Source organism: Sorex fumeus, unplaced genomic scaffold (genome assembly GCF_029834395.1).
Source record: "Sorex fumeus unplaced genomic scaffold, SorFum_2.1 ptg000003l, whole genome shotgun sequence".
Classification (NCBI taxonomy): Eukaryota; Metazoa; Chordata; class Mammalia; order Eulipotyphla; family Soricidae; genus Sorex; species Sorex fumeus.
The window spans coordinates 43,564,271-43,586,248 of NW_026606060.1; the positions used below are offsets into that span (position 1 = coordinate 43,564,271).

The 21,978-nt window shown below is 39.8% G+C and overlaps 1 protein-coding gene across 1 annotated transcript in view; it reads right to left on the reverse strand.

The window, feature by feature from the left end:
• The window catches only part of CDK17 (cyclin dependent kinase 17), a 103,986-nt gene extending 85,852 nt beyond the window's left edge, over nucleotides 1–18,134 (reverse strand). The window contains exon 1 of the mRNA XM_056119845.1: nucleotides 18,070–18,134. The gene's annotated coding sequence lies outside the window, so the exon portion shown is untranslated. The remainder of the gene's footprint in view (nucleotides 1–18,069) is intronic.
• Between the last annotated feature and the right edge of the window lie 3,844 nt (nucleotides 18,135–21,978).

Genomic DNA, 21,978 nt, shown 5'->3' on the forward strand with positions numbered 1-21,978 from the left:
AATGTTTATGAGAAACGGTCTCATTCCTGACGTTCCAATCTCTCTCAACAGAATGAACATCTCTGAATACAACAGTTATGTTTACCTAGGTCGAGAAGTCAACATGAGGAATGATCTGGCACCTGAGTTGCGCAGGAGGAAGAGAGCAACTTGGAATGCCTTCGAGAGCATTGAAGAAATAGCTAAGAGGATAAAGAACCTCCGCTTCAGGCATATCTCTTCGATTCCACTGTTCTTCCTGCATTAACATATGCCTCAGAGACCTGAGCCCCACGAAAACAGGATGAGAATGGTATTCTTGTCTCCCAAAGAGGAATTGAAAGAGCTATGCTTGGAGTATCACGCTTCACTCAAGTGGGAGAAAGAATACAGAGTTCCAATCTCCATTGACAATCAAGAATTAGGGACACTGTGTCATTTGCCAAGGCATCGAAAATCAGATGGGCTGGACATGTAATGCGATTTGGAGATGACCGCTGGACTAGAGTCATTACCGACTGGATTCCACAGGATGCCAAAAGATCGTGTGGCTGCCCACCTACGAGATGGTCAGATTTCATCAAGCTTGATGCTTTTCGTGTTCCTGGAGCGAGCAGACGCCATTGGACTATACAAGCACATGACAGGGATGAATGGAGACGTTACTGACGCCTGCTCGAGCAAATCGATGAGTAACAGGAAGTCAAGTGATCAAGTGATTAAAATGTTATTCCTCTTATCACAAAGAATGAATCTTTGTTACTTTGAAAATAATTTCACATTTTCTCAATTACAAAGTAAAGAATTACGATTCTTTAATCTATATTTGAAGCATTAATCTCACAAAATCTCTAACTTTCTAAAGACCTGTATTGGTTTTATTTAGAATGTTCTTAGAACACCTGGAAGAAGCTGAAGATAAATTCACTCTTCATGTTCAATAAAATCAGAAAGTATATAATCAACTTTCTAGCTTTTCTCTCACAAATATTTGAACTGGAGAAACTAAATGTGCTATTTTGTCATTTCATATTTATGACACATTAAGAGTTATCAAATTTATTTTATTTTGATTTTGGACCACATCCAGTGGTGCTCAGTAACCCCAGCTCTGTACTTGAGGTTACTGCTGGCAGTAACTAAAGGACCACATAGCCCAGAGAATGAATTCCGACCTAACTGAATGCACAGCAGGAACTCAACCCCTTGAGTGCTATCTCTGGCCTGATAATTTTTTTAAATTAACACTTCATTAAAGTTTTCATAAGAATAGCCAGTGGCCAACTTTCCTTAGCAACAGTTAAAGACTTAACATTAAAAATGACAGTACTGGTCAAGAGCAAAAACACAGCAGATTGGAACTTTGTCCTGCATGCGGAGAAGTGAAGTTGTACTGTACTCCTATACAAGCAAAAGTAATCCCTGGGCATCACTGAATGTGATTCCCAAACCAAAACAAAAGAACTATAACCTTACCCTAACCCAAGTTATTTCCCAAACCCTAAAACTAAGCCTAATCTTACGTAACAGTGACCTAGTAGAGGTATCCCAGAGTACCTCAGTCCTCCTTTCTGTGTTTCACTGCAGCTTACGATATAGTTCTATCTTGATTCTCAGCATCTGCACAGTGATATATTCATACATCTAATTAATTGCACACAACTTTGGCACTAGTTAATGAGGCATGCATGAAGTCCTCTTGGTTTAGAAGTAATCAAGAATACGACCAATCATAACCGTTATTTATAGGAACTACATTTTTCATTGCATATATGGTGTTCCTCTGTAGTTCCTGTCTCACAACTCCCTTTTGAATTTCCTCAGTGTTGAGGATAACAAAGATGTCTTTCACTGTTAATGAAGGTAACTTATGAGAAACATCTAGGTAGTTGTCAAGAAAACCAAAAGGCAGAAGGTGAACTTCCTTTTTTCCTCCAGACCTCCAGGGAGGAGAATGAGCAGCTATAGGTTAAGTTCAATAGCCAATGAGTAAATCAATCATGACTATAATATAGCCTCCTCCTAAAAACTGTATGTTTTTCCCCATGCAGATATATAGACATAGCTGAATCATGTATTCTAAACCAAATATTTCAAGTTACATCTCCAGAGATCACATATAACTGACATTCCTTTGCAGTTAAGTATGTGTTGTGTGCACAGCACACACAGACACACATATTAAATCTTAAGCACTGCTGAACTCTTTAATCTCAAGTACCTTTCTCCCCACTCTATGCTTCTGCTTAGGCAAACTCGTCTAAGAATGTGTTCAATTACATCTAATGAGTAACTCCCAATTCTGAATCTCTTATCCCTTTCCCTCTTGTTTCTAAGTTCCAGGATGATGAATTCAAGGTCTACTCAAATGTCTCAGGTACCTTAATTATTAGTTAGGCCTCATTTCTCAAAGGGAAAAAAAGTTTCACTAGAAACCACTCACCAAAAGAATGTACTATCTTTGTAAATGGACCTAAGAATTAAGACTTTTTATAAATGCATTTTTAAATTTATTGTGATTGTGAATGAACACTGAGAACTAAAACCATCTGCACCCACACTTTGCAGTCTACATTAACATCACTATACAACAGTCCTCAACAAAGTGTCTTTCCTATTCCAGGAAACTGTTGCCTAGGCAGATAAGAGTTCCAAAAACTTCATTGTTCATTTCAGGAACTTCCCAAAAAAACCACTTCATATAAACCATTCATATAAACCAACATCAGACTATTAAACTTTTCAATAAATAGCAAATGATTGTTCACTTTCCAAACTCTGAAAATCTCCTTCAAATCCCTTTTTTTAACTATTTATCAATCTTAAACTACTCTGTCAAGAGCATTACTAATTCTAATCAGACTCCTACATAAAGTAACTGCCCATCAAACCTCAAAATCCTCAACAAATAATCCAATTTTGTTCCCACTTCCTATTCTGCTACTTTCAACAACACACACATAACTCCTTTGGCAACTCTGTAAAGGCTGTACTCTCCATAAACTTACCACATTTGTTTGTGGTACCTTCAAAGAGCGAATATATCATAGGCTACCAGTTTCCTTAATGTTTGTTAAAATTCACATCAGCAATACCAATTTAATTACAAGTGGTACATAACAATACACTATACAGTATATGCTGACACTATGGATTCCAAATTCTTGCTGAGTTAAAAAGAGCTCATTAGTCCATTACATTCTAAATAATGTGAAATTAAAAAGATTACTAATATTAGAAGGAGCATAAAACTAGAGAAAAGTTCTAAAGAAGAGAAGTGATAAATCACAGGTGGGTCAACAATTAAAGTAGGATTCTGAGGAGCAATAGGATGGGGAGGAAGTTATTAAGTGAATAATCTACAATATGGGTCATCTAAAAGAAAAAGTACTGCTAAATATGCTAGGGTTTAATAGTGAAAAGAAGCTTTATATAATAGTATATTTTGAAGTAATTTGAAATATATTATTATTTAGAGATTTTTATTATTTTTCAAAAAATAATAATTATTTATTATTAAGATAAATTGTCAAGTATATTTTCTAGAAAGTTAAGAATACTAAAACACTAAGAATAACTGTATAACCATTTACTGCACATCACTGAAGGAACTTATAAGGGCACAGAGATCTTATATTTTGAGTAATATAAAAGTAAAGGTTTGGCATAAAAATGCCTAGATAATTGGGAAAACTCAAAGAATTCAGATTTTAAAATCCAAATGTAAAAGAGGAAACTACAGGTATAAGAAGGTAATATGGACAGACTGTTATAAATCTTGGAAGTGGTAAAAGCTTGCCTAACTATACTTTAAGATCTAGAAAGGAATAAAAATAACAGAAAAAATACTACCACACAAAGGTAAAACCTGAGTTAAAAAAAATTAAATATGTACTTTGTAACCTATACCACAAATAAAGGGTGACTTTCTCAATTAAAAATTTCTGAAGGAAATCAAGAAAAAGGCCAACAAACTTTAACAGAAATATAAACAATAAACATGTTTATTCTTCACTGAAAATTCTACTTACAAATATGAAGAAATACTACTTACAAATATGAAAAAATACTAAACAGTTTCAAAATAATGTGAAATACTACAGTGTGCTACACCAGTTCTCATCTATCAAATTGGCAAATTTCCAAGATCTTGACAACACAATCAGCTAATGAGGTTATGGGAAAACAAACCTCATACAGTCAGTACTGCAACCATGGTCAGTGCATATATCTAACAGAATTACAGAAAAATCTTTTAAGTGTTTTGATTATTTTAGATTTATATAAAAAAAAACTGCAAAGGGTATACACAGAGTTCCCCCATACCATACACCTAATTTCTGCTATTAAGATCATACATTAATTTGGTACTAAATTTGTCATAATTTAGCAAAAATAACAAAATAATTGACTAAAAGTGTATTCTTTAGATTCTGTAGGTTCTTACCTAATGCACTTATACACATTTCTGGATCAAGCTGTGATATCACTTTATAACTGCCATGTCTTCCTAGGCTCCCTTTGGTTCTGACAAGTTTTTCAGTTTGCCTCTCTTTTATATGACCTAGATAGTTTTGAGAACACCATACAGGTATTTTGTAGAATATGCCTTAATTGGGATTTGTCTTATGTCCCACTGACATTATGGTTTTGGGGAAAGAAGACTAGAGAGATGCAGTGACATCTTACCACACTATATTATCACCTTGATTTAAGACTATTGATATTTACTATCTAGTTCAGGATGCTAAAAAACAGAACTTAGACTAGGTGGTTTATAAACAACAGAAACATTTTTCACAGCTCAGGACACAAATAAGTGGGTCAAGGTGCCTACAGATTTAGTTGTCTAAGGGAACTCAATTTCTGGGCTAAAAAAAACTGAGTAAAAAAAAAAATACTGCTGTACTCTCGGTATGTCTTCACAAAGTGAAAAGAGCAAGATGGCCCTCTATGGTCCCCTTATAGGTCACTGATCCGATTATGCAGCCCCAGCCTCATGATTTAAGCATAACTCAAAGGTTCTACTTCTAAATACCATTACATTAAGGGATTAGAACTCATTATCAATTCTGGAGGGATAAATTCAGTATATAGTATTAATCCTATATATTATTATTCGTGTATTCATTATTGGGCTGGAGTGAGAGCACAGTGGGTAGGGCATTTGCCTTGCACATGGCTGATCCAGGTTCGATTACTCAGCCCCTCAGAGAGCCCGGCAAGCTACTGAGAGTATCCAGCCTGCACGGCGGAGCCTGGCAAACTCCCTGTGGCATATTCAATATGCCAAAAACAGTAACAAGAAGTCTCACACTGGAGATGTTACCAGTGCCCACTCGCACAAATCGATGAACAACAGGAGAACAGTGCTACAGTGCTATATTCATTATTATATATTATTCATAATATTATGTAAGTAAAACTGTAAGATATACATATATTTTAAAATGTATTGAAACCTATGCATGTATTATGGTATTAAGTATATGTATTATGGCATTAAACTTTGACTACTTAGTTTAAGATAGTCCCATTTGTCTATCTCTGTTTTCACTTGTTTAGCCAGTGGCATGACATCTTTGAAGACACCATTCGCTTCAATGTCATGGAGGGTTTTGCCGACTTTGTCTTCAATGTACCTTATGGATTCTGGTCTGATGTTGAGGTCTTTAATCCATTTTGATCTTACTTTTGTACATGCTATTAGGCAGAGATCTGAGCCCATTTTTTTTGCATGTAGCCATCCAGTTTTACCAGCACCATTTGTTAAAAAGGCTTTCCTTACTCCACTTCACATTTCTTGCTCCTTTATCAAAGATTAGATGATCATATGTTTGGGGGGAGATGTCAGTATATTCAACTCTGTTTCATTGGTCTGCTGTTCTGCTTTTGTTCTAGTACCATGCTGTTTTAATTATTACTGCTTTGTAGTAGAGTTTGAAGTCAGGGAGGTTGATTCCTCCCATTTTCTTTTTCCCAAGACTTGCTTTAGCTATTCGTGGGGGCTTATTGTTCCATATAAATTTCAGGAGTGTTTGCTCCAGTTCTTTGAAGAATGTGATCGGTATCCTAATAGGGAGCTCCCATTTGACCTAGCAATTCCACTCCTGGGAATCTACCCCAGAGAGGCAAAAAAGTATAGTCAAAGTGACATCTGCAGTTGTCTGTTTATTGCAGGACTGTTTACAATAGCTAGAATCTGGAAAAAACCTGAGTGCCCAAGAACAGATGACTGGTTAAAGAAGCTTTGTACATGTACGCAATGGAATACTATGTAGCTGTCAGAAAGGATGAAGTCATGAAATTTACATACAAGTGGTACTACATGGAAAGTATCATGCTAAGCGAAATGAGTCAGAAAGAGAGGGATAGACATAAAAAGACTGCATTCATCTGGGGAACATAAAGTAACAAAATAGGACCGATGGTGGTGGTGAATGGGAACTGGTGGAGGGATGGGTATTCGATCATTGTATAACTGAAACCCAAGCACAAAAATTTGTAAGTCTACAACTGTACCTGAGAGTGTTTCATTAATAAAAATTTAAGAAGAAGAAGAAAAACCTTGACTACATATCTTAAGTACTATTTGCCAGGTTTCATCTTTGTCAAGTAATCCTTTCTCCACCTTTTCCAAATCCTTAAGTGGAGATATTTGTTACACTCCGTAAGCATTGGGAGTATCTACATAAAGTATCTGGAATTCTTTTATATATAGGAGGTTCAAGGATAATTTATATTCATAATTCAATTATTATCTTTTCTCTTTTTGTTTTTGGGCCATTCCTGGGGTGCCCAGGGCTTACTCCTGGCTCTGTGCTCAGGGATCACTCCTGGCAGGGGTTGGAAGACCACACGGGGTGCCAGGAATTGAAGCCTTCTTGGTCACATGCGAAGCAAGCACGGGACCCACTGCACTATCTCTCTGCCCCTCAAATCTTTTGTTGCTCAAATTGTTTTTCTATTAGACATTGGGAACACGTTCTGTTGGCTCTTCTTTCACACACCTCATTCATTGTTTTTCATCTGAGTTACTTCCAGCACTGAGATGCTCCAGGTTTATCTGTGTACTTATTTCCTTACCTAATGCTGCCATTGGTCCTGGTTCCAAGAAGCACTGGTTCCATTTATGTGGCAGTGATGTCAGAAATCAAGAGGCACTAGGAATACTCATGGGTACTAGGGTATCATACAAGGCAAACGCCCTACCCACCCTGCTATAGCTCCAACCCCTCATAAAATATACACAACTAAATTATTAGTAAGTGAAAGCTGTACGATCACTTACATTGGTACAGAGGCAAAGTCCAGCACTGTGCAAAATCATTTAGAAGTATAATTAATAATGTGTGCGGGTTTTTTTAGGCGGGGGGTGGGGGATTTGGGGGCGGAGTCCACACCCAGTGATGCTCAGAGCTTGCTCCTTATAAGGCTTGTGGGACCGCATGGGTTGTGAGTGGTGAAACCCAAATTGGCCACATACAAGTTAAGCATCTTCCCAACTGTACTATCTCTCCAGCCCCCAAATACGTGTATTCCTGACTGAACACTGATTGATACTCACAGTTAAATTTTTTTTTAATCTATTACAAGCTGGAGAGATTGTAGCACCTTATAGCAGTTAGGTGCTTGCCTTGCATGCGACTGAGGCTAGTCAGATCCCAACACATGGAATGTTGGAAGTAACCCCGACACACTGCAGGGTGTGGCCCAAAACCACCACCATGCCTACCCCCCAAAAATACCCTTTTATTTCTATATGCTCTAAATGTACTACTTTTATCGCTTATTTCTCCCAATAGATGATTATACCAGTTTCTAAAATATGTAAACATTGTGAGATTAAAATATCAAAGGGCAAACACATACTAAAGTAAATTTCTAAGTGTTTCCAAGAGACAAAAACTAGTTTCATGTGTCTGAAGTGAACCAAACAAGAAAAAAAGGCACAAGTAGCACTCTTAGCATTTCCAAAGTAGGAAAGCAATTCTTTGCAACCACTTCTGAAACATCAACATATGACAGACTGTCCAACATTCAGAAGTAATTCATTTGTAGATACTGCATGATACACTGCCTAAAAATATAACTGATAATTCTGTATATAAATAAAACCCAAATTCCTTAATAGTATATCTGCCTCTTTGATCTCATCTCCAATATGCAATCATACTTAATAGGATGGTGAAGTACAACAACTATTTTAAATAATGCAAAATCTTTTTCCATGTATGTTTATACTTTTTTTTTAATCTAAGGAAGTATTTCCCTTTCCTCTTATTTACTTGTAAGAATCACCTACTCTGAGAAATATACTAATACCCTTGATTATGTCACTACATTCTTCTCTCCAGGACAGCCATTAAATCACCTTTGGTGATAGCATGAATAGATAAAATGTTTCAAAAGTTACCTAATTTTATTTATTTATTTTTTTTGCTAAGGTACTCTTTACAAGGTACAATGATGTGCTGACATATGTAAAGTTCAACTATCATAATGAGACAAGGGTTAAAAGGAAAATGTAAACAGGCATTTCTACAGTTTTTACTGACCTCCAGCTGCTATTTACATAAGGAAAATAAAAATACATATATATTTTTATATACAAAATCTAGGAGATAAAATGAGTCTCTTGTCATTTATCAAGATATACGCTTAGATTGTTAAAATACACTGGAGCTAGTATTAGATGGATCACCACCACACATTTTTTATTTTTTTTTTAAAACCACTATACACGGGGGAATTGGTGGAGGTTAGAACTTCATGAAAATTATCTTCCAGATTATTCTCTGAAAGTCTCCCAAGTCTTAGTACACTGGAACTGACAAAGGTCTCAGGAGATTCTGAGTTCTTACCTGTTGGTGGGGGGTGAAGGTCTGTGAATAGAGCTCCTCAGGATCCAAGGACTTTTTGTTTTGTTCGTTTGAATTTTGGGGGTACAATTGGTGGTGCTCAGTTCTTATTCCTGGCTCTGGGCTCAGGGATGACTCTTAGCAGGCACAGGGGACCAAGTGGGGTGCTGGGGATCAAATCCTGGTCTTCCATGTGCAGGGCAAGCACCTACTGGGTATACCATCACTCTGGTCCCAGAACTTACCCTTTGTACAAAATTTTCTCCTTGAGAGCATTTTTCTGCAGTAGATTCCATGATTTTTCTCACATGCAGATACATACATGACTTAGGAAAATTGAAACTGATGGGATTCAGCTCTGTTTTTGTATAGATTAAGAAAAAAGTCTCAGAGAAGGACATCATTCTCTTATGATTCAAACCATAGGATATAAAACAAACCAGAACAAATCTTGGTTTTCTAATTCTAAGTTAGCATTTCTGTTGTTTTTTCCCCCAGTGCATGCTGTAGGGGCTGGAGCTATATCAGTGTGTAGGGCATTTGCCTTGCGCGAGGCCAACCTGGATTAGATTCCTCTGCCCCTCTCAGAGAGTCTGGCAAGCTACCGAGAGTATCTCGCCCGCACAGCAAAACCTGGTAAGCTACCCTTAAATTCTAATACCTAAAGAATAACTTTGAAAAACATAAATAATGTTGGGAACACCTTATCCCTGAAACCCAATCATGAGTAACTTTGTAATCCAAAGTGACTAAAATTTAAAACATGAACAAAGAAACATAACTGAAACCAAACACATAGGAAACAGTAGTAGAACCATATGAAAAGTTAAAATATTTAAAGATGTCATTAGAATGAGAAAGCTATAATAGCCTTCTAGTATAAAAAGGCAAATCAAAACTTAAACCCAGAGTAATGCACTTGAATTTAAGAAAATGAAACTATAAGAAGGACCAATCATAACCTACCAACTAAGTTTCTCTAAGAAAACAAAAGCTTAAGCAACAGCCCATCAAGTAATCACCTAGCCTCACTTCCATGTTTTCTCTATGAAAACCACCTCTGCTTAGCACAGGTCAATTCAAATGGACATATGCTCCAACCTGAAAACAAACGTTTAATGTGCCTTAGTTTGTCTGGTAATAAACATAAAAACACATCAACACTGTCCTCCCATTGTTCATCGATTTGCTCAAGTGGGCCCAGTAACATCTCCATTTTGAGACTTGTTGTTACTGTGTTTGGCACATTGAATACATCACAGGGAGCTTGCCAGGCTTTGCCGTGTGGGCGAGATACTCTCGGTAGCTTGCTAGGCTCTCCAAAAGGGGCGGAGGAATCGAACCCGGCTCGACGGGGCTGTCTGTGTGCAAGGCAAACGCCCTACTGCTGTGCTATCGCTTTGCCTTGTAATAATAATAAAAAAAATGCAAAAGTATATGGGGGGGTACACAACACCTGGTGATGCTCAGGGGTTACTACTTCTGGCTCTGCACCCAGGAATTACTCCTGGCAGTGCTTAGTGCTCAGAGGACCAGGAAAGCTGGGGAACCAAACCTGGCCAGGCTCATGCATGTACTCATGCATGCAAGTAACACCTCCAGCTCCCCAAATTTAGTATTTAGTTTCGTGTAAGTGGCTCCTCCCTTAACACTCCCTTAACACAACACTCCCTTAAAAAAATTTCTATTTTTTTAGAAATAAATGTTTCTAAAATTCCAGGAGCCATCAAGAATTGACTGGAACATTAAATAAACCAAAACACAAGAGCAAAGTATGAAGCCTAGAGACAGAACACTAGATGTGGCCAAAAGCTATATGCCTGCCACTGAAGGTTTAGGGGGAAAGCTCAACCCTAGAGAGTCCAATACTGTTATTTTGGGATAGAGTTTGAAACTTTAGACGCAATCCCCATCTCTAGCTTTTAATTTTCCTTCTGAAGTTCAGATCAAGACCAATGACTTAGAACCTAAGATAAACAAAATATTCAGTAAGTAATCATTCAAGCACATTTCATGACAAAGGATAATATTCAATAAAAACCAGTTTTTTTCTTTTGTTGCATAGTTAAACTGCCTGTTACTCTATTTTGATGTTAAAAAACCTCAGCTACACACTGAGTTAACACCTATGAATACTACACTGAGTTGTTAACAAGTAACACGTATGATACTATCTAGTCTAGATTTTTAAATTGAGGGTTATAACTCCATAAAAGAATCATGCAGCTTTCTAAAACTTTGTTATAAAACGATGTTTTTCATGATTATCAGCAACTGTTTAATTTGCATACCTATTTAACTTGCAGTTGGAAGGTTTGAGGCATACCCACTTGTGCTCAGAGCTTTCTTCAGGCTTTTTGCTGAGGAATCAGTTCATGTTAGGGGATAAAAATAGGATTTGTGCACAATGCAAGTGCCTTACACCCTGCACTATCTCTCTAGACCTATACACCTATTTTTAACAGGTATATAACCAATACCAAGTAAGAATTTATTGGGCAAAAAGGGATTTGCAAGTGGAAAAAGTTTAAGAAGCCCTGGTTTACTGTCAATATGTCAGACAAGTGGTACATGAGCCTAAGGAAGGGAAAGGAATGAACAGAGAAAACAGTTATAAGAAAGATATGACTGGCCCTGAGATGATCATTAGATAAGCATGAAATAGTGAAATAGTATCTCCCTCAATATACCTAAAGGATGCAATAGTCCTTAGTAATGCAAATAGTCAATTCTCAAATCAGATGGGAGTAGGAGGCCCATTAGAAAATTCAGAAGGCCTATATAGTTTAACAATCTAGAGTTTATTTAATTCCATTGTCCCTTTGAACCACTATACATTCATCAACATAAAAGGATGGATTAGCTAAATAATTCTAGTAATATTATTATAGTTCTTTCCCTATATTGGGAATAAAAAAATAACTGCTGTGTGAATGTATTTTACAACGTGCTTCTTACTTTTCACTTAATTTCCACAACACTATGCAGCAGGTTATCAATTCCCAATTTTATAGAAGAAACCAACCCTAAGAGTTTAAGTGAATGCCTCAAGAGCACATGTTATCAGTTATTATTGATGTAGTTTTAATGAAAAAGAAAACAACCAAATTCTAAACACTATGTAAGAGGTTGCATTTTTTTAAAAAAGTATACCAAAAATTAAAAATGAATCAACCATTTAAAGGCGTCTTGTGAAGAGAAAGGGGATTAGAGGAAAACAGATAAGTAATTAAGAACATTTGGAAAAGGAGGAAGGGGCAAAATTCCATGCTCATAAACTTAAAGGCAAAAAACTAAAGTGAACTTAAGTGATCAGGGGTCACTCCTTGGCAGTGCATGGGGGCCATATGTGGTACTGGAGCTCAAACCCAGTCACCTGAGTACAAGTAAGTGCCTAATCCGCTGTACTATCTCTCTAGTCCAAATTTTATTCTTAATACTGACCAACTTGTTTTTAGACGTTTATAAATGTTTTGTTTACATATAGGTATGAAAATTACATCTCTTTTCTCTCCAGGATATTCACTAACAATTTAGCACAGTACACAAAAATCCCATAATGCCAACTTACTACTTCTCCAACTGGCTTCTTGGCCTGCAAACTACTTCCAGAAAGCCCTCATATAAATACCTCCCATATGTAACTACAGTATTCAAAACTTTCAATGACTTTTTACTTTCTACGACATCACAATTCTTGAGGGTTTTTTTGCACCATGAATAACCTAACCCTAATTTACTAATTCAGTATAGTTCCTTCTAAATTAAACAATACATAATTTCAGGGAATGGGGGAACACCAAAGTTAATAAAGCATCGTCCCTCTGGAGCAGAAAGCTAATCAAAGGGGGAAAATGAGGTTTGTAAATAATTCATTATAATAATTATTTAAAATATTTGGTATTTATAATTACTTACAATAATTATATTACGACAATAATTCACCACAAATAATTCATTATAATACCTGTAGTACATAGACATGAGTGCTATAGCAGAATCACCATAACCTTGCTTGAACAGATCAGACTTCAGAGGAAGTGACTGCCCCCACTGTATCATTACACCAGTTTCCTCATCTTGTATGCTAGCACCTATCAGAGTGCTTGAGTACAGAGTAGGCAGGCACTTCAAGTATGGATGGGTGGGAGGAAGAAAAAGGAAAAGGAATGGGAGGGAGTAAGAAAAGGGATGGAATAAAAAAAGACAGTCACATGAATAACAAGGATGATTAACAGTTAGATCAAAAGGGGTGTGTGTGGGGGGAAACTGGAGTCATTCAGATGAGGCATTCCAAAACTCTGACATATGAAAGTGGCAACAGGAAATGATAAATATAAAAGATATTTAGTGACCAAATTAACAAAATTTAGTGTGACTGAACCAGAGGTAGGGGAGCACACAAAAGTGTTTAAGTGACTAGACAGATGGGGTACATCTACTGCATCTGGGAGTAAAGAAAGAAAAAGGAAGAGAAAAAGAAAAAGGTAAAGAAATAAGAAGAGAGTTCTCTTAAGGGAGCACTGGAAGACTCTACCTAGAAGGTATTGAAACTCAAAAAGAAACTCATAGAAAGAGCCTAGAATAGAAACGGACATCATCAGCACATAGGTATTAAGAACAAAACACGCAATATGGATGAGAAAGCTGAAAGAATGTTAAACATGAAAAGAGGGCCTCAGACTGGGCATTCCAGACAAACATTACTGTTATTTCACGTTATGATTCTGCCACCTTAAATTATATTTTTATGGCACATATAATGATTAACACAAAAACTTTAACATTACTTATTGAATATACCACTGAATTAACTGGAAAAATAAAATGTTACAGAAAATAAAGCATTTTTTAAAAAGAATTCAATAAAACGGGCTCTGTATAATTGACTGAAGATGGGGGAGGGGAAATGAGGCAGAATTGAAGATACACAATATGACACTGAAGGAGAGTATTGGGTACTCTGGGGGTGGTAATGTGCAGTAACTGTACATCAAGACTGTAAATGTTAACATACTATTATAAACATGTCACCCTAACTATAACAACATTAATTTAAATTTTTTTAAAATAAAATCAATAAAAAATTTCCTTCCCCAGAAATGGCACTATAAACCAAGAACTAAAAATTTTAATCTGGAGTTGGCTATACGTCAAAGTTTTTTTAAAAATAATACTTTAAAAAATATCTAGTTACAAGGATAGTGTCTCTAATTTGGAGAGTAATAAGTTCGATATTGTTACCTGCTAACTTTTCACAAATACTAACCTCAATTTTATCAACTTTCATTATTGAACATTAAAACACTAATAATATATTAACACATTATATGAATAGCAGAAAATATAAGATTTGATAAGACTCAGGTGAGTAAATCTTCGCTAACTTAGAATACACTGGGAAAAATATTATTCTTGGGTCCTTCTCTGATTACATAAAACATTCCTATAAAATGTGGAACAGTTTTTGAAGTATATACACTTACAAGTGTGTAAAGGGAAATAATGTGTATTAAAAAGAGAACAACATTATTTTATGGTAGCCAAAGGGGTAACAATAAATCTTTGTGTTTTTCCAGTTCAATAGATTAATAAAGGACAAGAAAATCATTATTTCCTAGTCTTTAAATCTAAATAGAGTAAGATTAGTAGTTAGTAGTACTAACTTGTTATTCTTATACCATAAGGTTCTGTTTTCAATCTAAAAATTTATTACCAAAAAAATGCACAATCTAGTCTGCTATCTCCATTTTTCAGTGGCATACAGCCACATGTGACAAAAATCAGTCAAAATTCACTTAATTAAAATACGCAATGCCCAAACCAAAAACCAAATGACAAAAAATATGTATATATATACAAATACAAGATCTCCCTTAAGACAAAATTATTAACCAATACTGAAAAAAGGTATAGTATGAATCTACCCTGTCCTCCTTTCCTGGCATGTGTGCTCAAACACTGACAACCAGCAAAATAAAACTACCAAGATTTGGTGTGACTAACTAAATTTTAATTATGATTTCAATATATGTATAAAAGGAGCCAATTTTAAAATACACAGAATAAAGAATAACTTTATAAATGGATTTTACATATTTTTATTTGAATTTCTGCATTACATTCATTGTGTAATGAATCTACCATGAAAGTAAAATGCTATATAAAATACCATAAAGCTATAATTTTTATAATTTTTATAAAAACTAGGAACTGTAATAAACATTCAGCATACAATCTTCAGCATACAGTCTCCTTCAGAGCTAATAGATAACTGAATGATTAAAGAGAAAATACCAAGACAACATTTTTGTGTTCACAGATAATTTTTGTAAACAGGGCCATTATCCTCTTCACTTTTAAATACCCTCAGTTGCCATTATAGATTCCATTGTTTACAATAAAATGCCATTTTTAATTAGTATCATTTCACCAAAGGAAGGAAAAATATTGTAAAAAAAAAAAGCATTAACACTTCAATGAAATTCTTTTACATGATCACTATATGATTGAAACAAATATATCTACAAATTTATTAAAGTCTAGCTAGCATTGGCATTCTGGCAACAAAACAATTTAAAAATATAAAGTGTTCCTATTTTTGTGAAACCAGTGACTTTTTAGAACATGATTAGTGGCACACAAAACTACCTCCCCAGCACTGAATGTCTATGATTAAAAATGTAAGACATTTTAACAATTCTTTCAATGTTAACTTTCCTTACTAAGCATTTTATTTTTTCCTTAGGTAGCCAACGTATATTTGGCAGTCCGCATTATCTGACACTAAAAGTTAGGGGCCAAATCAAAGGATGAGAGTAATCACACATTTTACAGTCTTTTGTTAACAAGACTTCAATTCCGCACGCACTTTTCTGACTGTAAAATAACATGAAAATCTGAAAAATGTTATTTTAATTTATCCATAAATTGCACCACCCAGAAACCTTTGTTAACCTCTGACATTTTTTTCACCCAGCGAGAATCTTACTGCTTAAGTCAACACTGATAAATATAGGGGGTGGAGGATCAATGTAGCTTCAACACAGCCTTTTAATACTTGATGCAAATCCATTTTTATAGAAACAATCTGTTAATTTCATAAAAATATCTGAATTTGTGTTATGAGCAAAGGGTAGGAGCGTCCACAATTCTGAGACTCATCTCTAAACTGAAATCCCTTACATAATTTTTATAGTGTCAGCATTTTAATGACAGAAAACAGCACAATATGAGCATTCTTATGGAGGCAGCAACAATAATACCCCACAACAGACTTTATTTCTATAACCTTTCCATTCACTCCAATGTTTTAAATTTTCACTGTAAAAATAATAAATTATATTTCTATATCAATTTAAACCCATTTACTTCAAAGACTCAGTTTTTCCTTCGAAGCCCCGCATTCAAACTGCCAGTGTTTCTGGCCTATGAGACACTTACTAAACACAAAAGGATAACACTTGATATATTCCAATATTCTTTCTCATACTATACCATAAAAAAAAATTACATATACTCGCATTTTTAAATTTTGTTCCAAACACAAGCACTCAGATAAAAGAAACAAAAACGATGCACAGAGAGCAGTTTTTTTCCTTGCAATTTGGTTGAACCTTTTATTCCTAGCTTCACGGATGCTTTCCTCTGCTGAAGAAATTTCAGATCCCATTCATTTCCTCTACCCAAAGAAATACAACGCAAAATCTAAAACAGAGGACTCTGACTTGTTACTTGAAACTAACTGGGCCCTTTTAAACAAAATCCTTCAACAAAGACTCTAAAGAAAGAATCAGCAAAGTTTGAGCAAAGAATTGTCTGTCTTCAAGTCAGGCATTTCCTGATAAGTGACGGAGGACAGGCTGCCAGCAACACACTTTGCCGACACTTAAGCATAGCCTCGGCCCAAAACCGAAGGGTGCTACTTTTGTATCTTTAGGAAATCCATTTCGGAAGCCTAGAGGATGACCGAGCGACCCATCTGGGGATGCACGTTTCCTAATCCATCGCGACGGGAGCCGCGCGGGATTCCAGCTAAACTGCCTTTGCTTTTTTTTTTTTTCTTTTGCAGAAGAAAAGCGAATTGTTAATGGCCATGTGACATGATGAGATCCCAGAAAGGAAAGGGTGGGAGGAAGAGAGAGGGGAGTTCAAGGCAGTTCAGGGTCAGAACCAGCTCAGGCATCCTGTCATTAGCAAACATTCCCTAAGCAGAAGGCAAAAAAAAAAAAAAAATACTGCTAACCCGAAAAAAAAAAAAAAAGGAGGGGGCGTAAAGCGGGCGGGGAGCGGGAGGGGGAAACCAGAGTCAATGTGGCAAGGGAGCGGATTGATGGGGCGGGAGGGAAGCGCCCAGCCGAGTTGGGGAGCAAAAAAGCTCCAAGAGTGGGGAGAGCTGGGAGAATGGGGGTGGGAGGGGGGGGGGGTGGACGACGACAAATGCTGAGAAAAGCAACTGCGACGGCGACGACCAGGCAGGGCAACCTCCTCCGATCTCCCCCCACCCCCCGCCCCGCCACCCTGCCCACTAGTTCTCCGGGGTTCCCCACATTCCCTCCACCTCGGCGCGCGAGCGACACTCGGGAGCGTGACCCGCCCGCGGGAGACGGCCGAGATCTTTGTCTCGGCCGGTTCCTCCACGCGAAGGGCTCCGGCTCCTGCTCCTCCTCCTCCTCCTCCACCACCCCACCCGCGCACACCCCCGGCGTTTCCAAGGAGCCGGGATCGCCGCGGCCGCCGCGGTCGCCGCCGCCTCCTCGCCCACCTCCCGCCGACCTGCGCCCCTTTCCTTCCCCCTCGGGGCTGCGCCGCCCGCGCCCGCAGCTCCACCCCCGCCCGAGGCGTGTGGGGAGGGAGGACCTTTGCTTTGTGTCTCGGGGGACTTTCGGTCTCTTCTTCCCCCCCCCCCCCACCCATCCACCCCATCCTCCTCGGCCTCGCGGGGAGACGGGCCTGCACCCCCCCTCCACCTCCCGACACCCCCCACCCCTCCTCGCGAGACCCGAGCGGCAGCAGTGAACCCCCGCGGCGGCTGGAGGCGCCTCAGCCCCGACCCGCAGACACCCACGCTCCACCTTCCTCCGCCTCCCAGGCTCCCCCTTACCCCCCACAGCCCCCCGGGAAAAGCCGGGCCGGCCACCCGGGCTCCCGCACTGGAACCCGAGGGGCACTCGCGACACCCCCACCCCCACCCCACTCCACCTCCCTGCACGACCACCCACCCCCTCACCCCGGCCAGCCGCGCTGCTCTCTCGCCAACTTCCCGGCCGGGCCCGAGCCTCTCTCGCTTTCTCTCTCAGACTCTCTCAGGCTCTTCCCCCGGCGCGGCGTTCCTGGGCCCGGACCCCCACCCCCCCACGCTCTCCCGCCACCCCGGGGGTCGGGCCGGACAGCTGCCGGCGGGGGTTGAGGGGAGCCGCCGCCGCCGCCGCGCGCGCGCGCGCCGTCGCCCGCCGCCAACTCACCAAGCAAGTGCGGGGGCCGCGTCCCGAGGCGAGGCGAGGCGAGGCGGCGGCGAGGCGACGGCCGGGGAGAGCGGCGGATGCAGGTCCGGGTCCGAGCCGAGGCGCAGGCCGCGCGTCGACGGCGGGGTGGGGGTTTCTCGAGGGGCCGCGAGTCTTCCCTCACGCGTGGCCAAGCCCCCCGGTCAACATGGCTCCCGGGGCCGCCGAGGCGCGCGGCCGGCCCGCGGATGTCCCCCTCAACAAACACACACACGCACGACGAGGAGCCCGGGCAGCGGCGACTGAGGAGGGCCGGGAGGCGCCCTGACCACACCGGGCCGCGCCGGGCCCGAGCCTGAAGCCGCTGAGGGGCGAGGAGAGACCGCGGGCGGCCGGCCGCCGGCGCTCGCTCTGCGTGTGCGTCGCTTTTTTTTTTTCTTCGCTCGGCGGCGGCGGCGGCGGATGGACGCCTCCGCCAGTTCCCCGGAGGAGAGCGAGCGAGCGAGCGAGCGAAAAAAAATAAAAAAAGACTTTTATTGAAACGATCCAACCAGCGGCGGCGAAGAAAGGCGACCAGCCGCGGGAGCTTCCCCCACCCGGCCTGAAGCGACAGCCGGGGGCAGCGCGACCCCTGCCGGCGGCGGCGGCGGCGGCGCGGGGGGCGGGGCCAGAGGGCTGGGGGCGGGTTCTAGAGGGCGGGGCGGGGTATCCCCGGGAAACCCCCGGCCTCGGGGCTCCAGGGGCCTGGAGCTCGGCGGCCGGGGGCTTCCAGGGACTGCGGGAGCCGGATGGGAGTGGCCCGGGAGACCCCACCTCACCCCACCCCGGGAGACCCCCCCCACCCCCTCTGGAACGAGATGGTGAAACAATGTTTGCGTAGGGAAGAAATGATCTGAGTTCATCCTCTTCCCACCGCCCAACAAGAACTCTGGCTCAAATATCCCCAGGAATTCCATCCTGAAGCGATCAGTGTCCACGTCCTGTAACTGGTTTTTCTAGAGTGGAGGCGAAGGACGCACTCTTAAGCATATTGATCACTGCAAGGTCTCACCTAAATGTATGGTGTGTTTGGGGGAGAGGAAGGGTCCAGGGCAGCTGCTGCATCTATTCATTGAAACTATAAGGAATTTAGAATTTTATTCTTGGCAATAGACTAGGTTCCTCAAAGGACCGGGAAGGGAGTCTGTCTACCTGGGAGATGAAAGATATCCAACAAGCAATTGTAATAATGATAATTTTTTTTTAAATCCCTGAGCTTTGTGAGAAACTAAATACGAGGCGCTCTGTGCACAGAGAGCTGTTCTTGCTTGAAATTGGTTAGGTTTTGTTTTCTTGGAAGAAGGGGGTGGGCGAGAGCTTGGCCCAGTTTCTGTCAAAGTTTTTACTTTCGGCTTTCCCAGAGGCAAAAGCCAGTTTAGGAAAGAACCTCAGAGTGAAAGTGGAGACAAACTGAAGTAATACTGACCCACTTTTTTCCCCTATTAATGAGGATAAAAGCATAAAATAAAAACAAACATAAACCCCTAGAGGGAGATGATGAGAGGATTAAAAAGAAAAGAATGGGGGACCGGATGTAAGCAACCTAAGCAAGAAAAAAATTTTAAACCACATAAAAGGCCTGGTGAAATGAAATAAAATTTTTTGTTTTACTTTAATGCCCAGAAGTAGACTTAATTAATTTTTAATGCAATTTCAAATCACATTATGTCCTAAAGACTTCTGACAATTATCTTCTTCAGATTCCTGGGTGAAGACCTGAAAATAATGCTTGCTATTTTGTTGAGCACACTTAAAAGTACTTTTTGTGATATCTAATAATCAGATGTTTTAATCAGACTTCTTCTGAGCCTCCAAAATTACCAGGATCCATAAATTAGCAGTATTTATACTTATACACTTAAATACAAAACAAATAGGAAAGCTTCCCCTTATAATAAGCATGCTTTCCAAAAAATGCATTGTTAATGATGTGGCTCAGCAGAGGTATATCTGCCTTCCTTGCATGAGAACACCAGTTTGAGGACCCCCCTTCCCATGTCTACTTGGAGTGGTCTCCACAGCAGCCCCAGCTGGAGCACTCTGATGCTGGAGCACTGCATCAGAGTGGTCCACCTGCTAATAAGAATGTGAACCCCATCGCTACAAAAACAAATGATGCTTCTTAGAGTTGTTCAAATCTAAAAATGTATAATATAGTGAGAACTACCATGGTGTTCAGAGGTCTTTAAAATCCAAGAATTATATAAGGCCTGCTTAGACGCCCAGAATTTTGAACATAGTTGCCTTATTTAAAGGGAAACAATGGTTTCCCCCAAAAAATTGTTTTCTCTGTGATCTCTTAGAGTGATCTCTTAGTAAACATTAAAAATCTTAAGGAGCCTATGAAAAAGCATCATGAGTGCATTATCAGTAATCCCTCCTCTTTTACTCCACTACAAGTCAAAGGGCTTGGGCTGGAGCGATAGCACAGCAGGTAGGGCGTTCGCCTTACAAGCGGCCAACATGGCCGACCCGAGTTCGATTCCTCCACCCCTCTCGGAGAGCCCGGCAAGCTACCGAGAGTATTTGATATGCCAAACACAGTAACAACAAAGTCTCCAATGGAGACGTTACTGGGCCTGCTCGAGCAAATCGACGATCAACGGGAGGGCCTTTACCTTTACCTTTACCTTACAAGTCAAAGATTAGTTTAATTGCTTCACTTAAAGCTAATACAGAGCACCTTTTTCTCTTCCTATATTTTTTTACCATAATAAAATATCAAAGATCTTAGAGGAGAATTTTACTGAACTATTTATTGTTTCCCTCAGAAGGTATTTATTGATATTTACTGGCAGTACAGGATATGTGAGGCCCTGTTCTAAGCACTGAAGATTTAGATATGAGCAAGACAGACAAAGCATTGCCTTTGTGGAACTCTATTCTAATGGCAGAGGCACGTAATAAACATGTAGATCACATGTAAATCACTCAAGGAGCTAAGAGAGCAACACAATTGTGAGAAGTATAATGATGAGAACGATATAGTAATGGAAAAGAAGTGGGAAGAAAGGGCAGGAGCATTTTAGGAGGAGTCATGAAAAGCCTGATGACTAGTAGAGGCTAGAGGCAAGCTTCTTTTTTCTATTCCTAGATTAATTAGTTGATCAAGAAAAGGTCACATAAAAGAATAAAATGGGTGCTGAAGTGATTGTGCCATGGGTAAGGTGTTTGCCTTGCATGTGGCCAACAAGGGTTTCATCCCCTGTACCATACATGGTCCCCTGATCCCTTCCAACAGTCATCCCTGATCATACTGCCAGGAATAAGACCTGAACACCACCAGGTGTGGCCAAAACAAGCAAGCAAACAAAAAAATCAATGGCCATAAAGTGAAGGAATAACTAGTGCATCACATCAATCTCTATAAATCTGGAGAACATTACGTCAAGTAAAATGAATCAAACACAAAAGGGAAAATACTGCCTGATTCCACTTCTATTAATTATCCTAATTAGTCAAACTCAGAAACAGGTAGTGAGGAGATAATTGCTTAGGATGAAGGCAGGAAAAATAGGTAGTCGCTATTCGGTGAAGATTAGATATACAAGAAGAATAGTTTGTTGGGTTATGCCTACTCGGATGTAAGAGTTAATACTACACAGTAGATTTAAGAATTTATTAAGATCTCAAGTAATCTGTTCTTGCTACAGTAA